Source organism: Eriocheir sinensis, chromosome 38 (genome assembly GCF_024679095.1).
Source record: "Eriocheir sinensis breed Jianghai 21 chromosome 38, ASM2467909v1, whole genome shotgun sequence".
Lineage (NCBI taxonomy): Eukaryota > Metazoa > Arthropoda > Malacostraca > Decapoda > Varunidae > Eriocheir > Eriocheir sinensis.
In genome coordinates this window covers 12,510,489-12,517,988 of record NC_066546.1, presented here as the reverse complement: position 1 = coordinate 12,517,988, position 7,500 = coordinate 12,510,489, and the positions used below count along the sequence as shown (strand labels likewise).

Here is a 7,500-nt window from a genome sequence, read left to right as displayed (position 1 = left end):
ATTTACTCGCTTCTTTATTTCCTCATTCTACCTCTTCTATTCTTTATTTACTTGTTTCTTTACTTCCTCATTCTATCACTTCTGTTCTTTATTTTATTACCTCTTTATTTCTTCATTCTACCTCTTCTATTCTTTATTTCATTACTTCTTTATTTCCTCATTCTACCTCTTCTATTCTTTATTTACTTGTTTCTTTACTTCCTCATTCTATCTCTTCTGTTCTTTATTTTATTACTTCTTTATTTCTTCATTCTACCTCTTCTATTCTTTATTTCATTACTTCTTTAATTCCTCATTCTACCTCTTCTGTCCTTTATTTACTTGTCTCTTCATTTTCTCTTTCTTCCTCTTTTTCATTTTCTTCTCTTATTGATTTCCGCTTTACATCTCTTCTATCCTTTCTTCTCTTACTTCTTTATTTACACTTTCCTCCATCCCGTCTTTTTTTCCTTTTCTTCTACCCTTCTTCTCCCCCTCCTCCCCTCCCCCCTCCTTCACAATGCGGTCTTACTTAAATCTATTCTCCTCCACCACCCTGACACCCCCTCCCCCTTCCCCTACTCCACTTCGTCCTTTCTACTCCACTTTTCCACTTGTTCACTTCCCCTCCTCCTCCTTCCCCCCTCCCCCACCCTGCCCTTCTCTCTCACACACAGTAAGTAGTAATGTGGTATGCAACGCTCTCTCACAATAGTAATCATCATCATCATCATCAGCATCGTCATAGTCATCCATCAACGTCCATATTTACTTTTTTCTTCGTTTTATTTTTTTTCGTCTTTTTTAGGTTCAATTTTCATGTCGCATTTCGTAGCTTCCTTTCTCCTATTGTTGGTTTTCTTTCTATTCAAACTAAGCATTGCGCGATATTCACTATAAACAGCGTTACGTAAGAACCTTATATTGATGCCTCCTTTTTGTGTTACCTTACCTTACATTACCTTACCTTACCTTTTGTTTTCTTACCTTACCTTACCTTACCTTACCTTACCTTACCTTTCCTTTCCTCTTAGTATCTTACATTACCTTACCTTACCTTACCTCACTTCTCCTTACCATACCCCACCTTATTTTACCTAAACTTACCTTACTCTACCTTACCTTACCTTGTCCTACCTTACCTAACCTTACCTCACCTTGCCTACCTTGTCTTACCTTACCTTACCTAACCTTACCTTGCCTTACCTTACCTTATCTAACCTTACCTTACCCTACCTTAACCCCCCTTCCCTTCCCTTTCCTTCCCTTCCCTTAACTTACCTTACCTAACGTTACCTTACCTTACCTTACCCTACCTTGCCTTACCTAACCTTACCTTATTCCGTCTCTTATCACTAACTCTCACTTTCTATTTTTGCCACCCTCACTACTTTTTCTCCTCCTCCTCCTCCTCCTTTTCCTTTATGTCTGGTAAGTAAAGAAAGGAAGGAAGAAGAAAAAACGTAAACGCTGGTTATGCATTTATGTGTATTGATACTGTGTGTGTGTGTGTGTGTGTGTGTGTGTGTGCGTGTGCGGTGTGTGTGTGTGTGCGTGTGTGTGTGTGTGTGTGTGTAGAGCACGTTTTGTTTCTATTTATATTTTCATTGTTCTTCTTCTTCCTCCTCCTTATCCTCCTCTTCCTCCTTTTCCTCCTCTTTTTATCTCTTCCTTCTCCTCTTTCCCTTCCTTTCCATAGTTTGTTCTCTTACTTATTTTTCTTCTCCTACTCATTCTCTTATCTCCTCTTCCTCCTCCTCATTATCCTCCTCTTCCTCTTTTTCCTCCTTCTCTTCCTTCTCCTCTTTTCCTGCCTTTCCATAGCTCGTTCTCCTCTTGCTTATTTTTCTTCTACTCATTCTCTTATCTCCTCTTCCTCCTCCTCATTATCCTCCTCTTCCTCCTTTTCCTCCTCTTTTTATCTCTTCCTTCTCCTTTCTACTTTCTTCTCTTTCTTTTTTTTTCTCTCTCATTCTCTCTTCTCTTCTCCTCCCTCCTCATTATCTTTTCCTCCTTCTCTTCCTTCTCCTCTATTCCTTCATTTCCATAGCTCGTTCTCCTCTTGCTTATTTTTCTTCTACTCATTCTCTTATCTCCTCCTCTTCCTCCTCCACTTCCTTTTCCTCTTTCCGTAATATATACAATTTACACAAGGAAATTGTCCTAATAATTTATGTGTGCTATCTGGAGGGCCATTCCTTTGGGTGGTTCCTTTAGTTGTCTTCCTCCACAAGAACAGGTCACGTGACTCCATTCATTTGTGTAACTCAATATTCATCTTTTCACTCTCCTTTTTATCTTCACCTTTCCTCCTCTGCTTCTTCTTTCTTCTCTTCCACCTCTAGTCTGTCTGTGTGTGTGTTTTGTCTCTTATCTCTTTATTGCTGTTTCCCGTCATCATCTTCCTCCTCCTCTTCTCTGTTTGTCTGTTTTTTTTTGTGTGTGTGTTTTGGTCCTCTCTGTTTCTCCCTTTTCCTTATTCTTTTTCTCTTTTCCGCATATTACTATCCTCTCACTTCCAGCATTCTCCTCTCCTCTCTTCTCCTTTCTTTTCCTTCTCCTCCTCTTCTTCTCTTCTCACCCCTACTCTCCTTTCCTTTCCTTTTTCTCTTTCATCTCCTTTCATTGCATTTCCCTCTCGTCTCTTCTTTCCTCTCTTTTCCTCTCCACTCCTTATTATTTCTCTCCTTTACTGTCATTCTTTTCTCTCCTCTCATTACCTTTCTCTCCCCTCTCCCCTCTTTTTTTGCTCCCCTCTCCTCTTTGCTATCACTTTCTCTCCCCTCTCCTTCCTCTTTTCTCCTCTCTTCTCTCCCTCCTCACCTTTCGTATCCGCGCCGGCACACGCTCACCTGGTCCCCTCATTAGCATATGTTAATTAATCACTCATCAGCAGGTAAGTCTGGCATCAACAAGTTATCGCTCCCCGCCGGAACTCAGATCTAATTAATAAAAGGAGAAAGAAAAATAAGACTTAAGTTCATATTGAAATGGACGTCTCTGAAGGGAATAAGAGAGAGAGAGAGAGAGAGAGAGAGAGAGAGAGAGAGAGAGAGAGAGAGAGAGAGAGAGAGAGAGAGAGAGAGAGAGAGAGAGAGAGAGAGAGAGAGAGAGAGAGAGAGAGAGAGAGAGAGAGAGAGAGAGAGAGAGAGAGAGAGAGAGAGAGAGAGAGAGAGAGAGAGAGCATATTTTAAATGAAGAATGAAAGCTGGGTTTTATCAGAGAGACGAAAAAATACGGCGCGGGACAAATGAAATGTGATCGAATTAGACTGTAAACACTTTGATGAATGCCGGAAAAAGGGAGAGAGAAAAAAATACACACGTGAAATGAAATACGTGTAATGGAGTGTATTGTGCGATGATTTATTACAGTGACGAAAAAAAAAGATAGCTATAAGTACTTGAAATGATTGGTGAAATTGTGCTGTTTTGAAAGATACGGAAAAAAACGGAATAGAATTAAGAAAAGACGTTATATAATGGAGTGAACTGTAAAATATTTTGAAGGTAGTTAAGAAAAAAATATATATTGTTACGTTTATAAATAGTAAGAAATATTCGTGTTTGATGATTATTTAAGGACGAAAAACTGTGAAAAAAAGGAAAATGAGTGATATAACAGATGAATATTGCGGAAAATGGAAAAAAATTATTATGGAAAGACGAAAAAAATGAAAAATTAGGAAAATGAATAATATGAAGGAGATGATAAAAGTTATTCGAAAAAAAAAAAAAAAAAAAAAATTAATAATACAGATGAAATAGGAAAAAATAAAAAGAATTATTACGGAAAGACGAAAGAAGATGATATTAAAGGAAGAAGGGAAGGTAGAGAATGGAAAGAGGGAGGCATAGAGAAGATAAAGGAGGTGATGAGAGAGAAGAAAACAGAGAAAAATGGAGCTAATTCTACTAAATGGTAATACTAGTTGTGTCAAAGATTATAAGAAGGATAAACAATGTGTGAAAAATTATGTGAAAGAAAATAAGACTGTAGAAAAAATGTAAACACTTCGATGATAATTCCAATAAGACGGAAGTACTTATAAAAACAGTAGAGATTTGTGTTGAAAGACTGATGAAGATGAAATACAACACATGATAAAGATAAATAATATGTTGGAGTAAATTGTAAAATACTTTGATTCTAGTTGTGAAAAATAGAGGCACTTGTAATACCTGCTAGAAAATGTGCTTACGGATTATATAAGAAATGGAAATAAGAGAAGAACACTAATTGAAAAGATGGCGTAGAAAATATTGAAGGAAGTAATGTAGTTGAGTGGTTTTAAAATGCTTTGAGGATAATTACAAAACAAACAAAATGTGCTGAAGGATTATATAAGGAAATAGAAATAAGAAGAAAAACAAATTAAGGATGACATAGGAAATATTGAAGGAAGTAATGTAGTTGAGTGGTTTTGAAACGCTTTGTAGATAATTAAAAAAACAAACGAAATGTGCTTAAGGATTATATAAGGAAATAGAAATAAGAAGAAAACTAATTAAAAGGAAGACATAGGAAATATTGAAGGCAGTAGGCCTAATATTGTTGAGTGCTTTTGAAATACTTTGAAGATAATTACAAAACAAACGAAATGTACTTAAGGATGAACGCTGTATGAAAGGATGACGTAGAAAATATTAAAGGAAGTAATGTAGTTGAGTGGATTTAAAGTACTTTGAAGATGAAGACAAAAACAAAAAAGAGAGGTACTTGTCATAACAGATAGACACAAACGGATCCATAGCAAAAAAAAAAGTGAAAAAAGAGGAAAAAATTAGATAATCACTCAGAGAAACATCCTTAAAAATCTCCCCCCCCCCAAAAAAAAATAACGAAAATAATGAAATAATGAAAAAAAAGAGAAAAAAAGAGGAAAAAAAAATAGATAAGCCCTCAGAGATACATCCTTCAAAATATCCCAAAAATAATGATAATAAGGATGGTGATGATAGTGAAAAATGATGATTACTTAGGGCGAGAAGATGATGAAGAAAAAAAGAAAGGAAAAAGTAACATTAACCATTTTTCTCTCTCACTTCTAAATTAATGAAGTTGTAGAATTCCACTTCTCGAAATGACACACGAGTATAAGGAAAGGAAGAAAAAGAAAAGGTAAAAATTTAAGTACTGTTATTACACACACACACACACACACACACACACAAACACAAACAGCAATAACAACAACAACAACAATGAAGATTAGATAGAATGTAAGTAGAGGAGAAACACACACACACACACACACACACACACACACACACACACACACACACACACACACACACACACAAACAACAACAATGAAGATTAGATAGAATGTAACACACACACACACACACACACACACACACACACACACACACACACACACACACACACACACACACACACATGCACCCGCTAAAGTACCTCTATAACATATCACCAACACAAAAAAATATGTAAAAAAAAAAGTCCTAAGTGGTGTTATGTATGTGTCTTGTAATGGAGAGAAAGTTATTGCACTCATGAATGTGTTATAGCGAAGAAGTGTTTGTGGCCAAGGGTATTACGTAGGAAATCGAACCGTCTTGTGTGTGTGTGTGTGTGTGTGTGTGTGTGTGTGTGTGTGTGTGTGTGTGTGTGTGTGTGTGATAACTGATGGGTAGGGGCGGACAAGGAGAGGTAAGGTAAGGTAAGGGAAGGTAAGTTAAGGGAGGATATATGGGTAAAGGTATACTGATGGATAGGGTCGGACAAGGAGAGGTAAGATAAGGTAAGGAAAGGTAAGTTAAGGGAGGAGATATAGGTAAAGGTGTGTTAAGGGGGGATGTGAAAAGGTAAGGGGAAAAATGGGTGAGGAACGGAAGCGGGTCGGACATAGGAAGAGCATAATAGAAAAGGAGAATAGAGGAGGAAATAGAAGGGGGGAAAGAGGAAATGTAAAGAAGGATTTGATTGAGTAAGAAAAGAAAAAAGGATCAAAAAAGAGTTATGAAGAAATTTAAAAGAGAAGAAATGTCGGGAAATTTTTAATAGGTAGTAAAACGGAGAGAAAAGGAGAAATAGATGAAGAAAATGATGGAATATAGGGAAGGTTTTTTAAATGAACGTGAATGAATGTGGAAAGAAAACAACATCGAGGAGAAAGTAAAGGGAAAATATCATAAAAAGGGGAAATAAAGGCTAGAAAAAAAATGAATTGAGGACAAATTGTTAAGTGATGGGGAAGGGAAGTGGATAGGAGAGAGATGAAGAAAGAGAAGTTGTTAAGGGATAGAGGATAGATAGATGGATAGATCACAGATAGATAGATATATAGATAGATCACAGATGAATAGATAGATAGATAGATCACAGATGAATAGATAGATAGATAGATCACAGATAAATAGATAGATAGATAGATAGATCACAGATAGATAGATAAATGGATAGATAGATCACAGATAGATAGATAGATAGATTACAATGAAACAACAAAAAACAAACGAAAATAAAAGAAAATAGGAAAACATCATCAGCAAAACAAGACAAAACATCCAAAACAACACAAAAAATAAACAAACACAAAACTAATACAAAAAAACACACACAAACATCTCACAAAACAACAACAAAAACAACCCGTCCACAAAAATAAACAAGCACAAAAATAATGCAAAAAAAAAAAAAAAACACAAACATCTCACAAAACAACAACAACATAAAAAAACAACCCCTTACCCAGAGCAGTAAAGAAAAAAAAACAGGTGTACACGCAGGGGGGGTGGGGGGCACTGAGACTTACGTAACCCAGGTGAGTCCGTCGAGGTAGCTAAGGAAAGGTAAGGACGGTCAGGTAACGCCTCATCCCAGCTTAGCACCATACACATCCGCCCATCGATTCCAACTCTCGCCTGGCTCATGGATTTGCGATAAAGAATGGAAGATGAATATTTGATGGCTTTTCCTTCCTCCCTTGCAATCCGCGCTGTAAGGGAGAAGGGAGGAGGAGGAGAGAAGGGAAGGGAGAGAGTATAGGTTTGTGTATGTAGGTTGTGGAGAAGAAAGGGAAGGGAAGAAGGGAGGGAACGTGAGGTAAGGGAGAGGTGTGAAGGTGGGCTAGCTATGTGTTAAGGAAGAAAGACGAGGAAGGGAAGAAGGGAGAGAAGGTAAGGGAGAGAATATAGATGTGTGTAAGTAAGGACACAAAAGTAAGAAATGAATAGAAAGAAGAGAGAAAGAAAGGAAGCAAGAAAGAAAGAAAGAAGCATAGCCGTGTGTGTAGGCATGGACAAACAGGGAAAGGGAGAAGAAAGGGAAAGGAAAGTAAGGAGACACCGTATGGAAGCTAAACAAGGAGGAAAGAAAGGGAAGGGAAGAAGGGAGGGAAGGGAAGGGACAGAATACAGGTGTGTGCAGGTAGGGACAGACAGGGAAAGCTATGCGTCCCATCAAAGAGGGAAGGGAGGAAGGGACAGGAGGCACACAGCGATGATTAAAGAAAGAGGGAAGGGAGGGAACGGAGGGAAGGAGGCGTGGAGGTAA

The 7,500-nt window shown here is 37.6% G+C and overlaps 1 long non-coding RNA gene across 1 annotated transcript in view; it reads left to right on the top strand.

The window, feature by feature from the left end:
• LOC127008678 (uncharacterized) overlaps positions 1–7,500 on the top strand; it is a 200,516-nt gene that overhangs the window by 63,898 nt on the left and 129,118 nt on the right. The gene's annotated exons all lie outside the window — the stretch shown is intronic.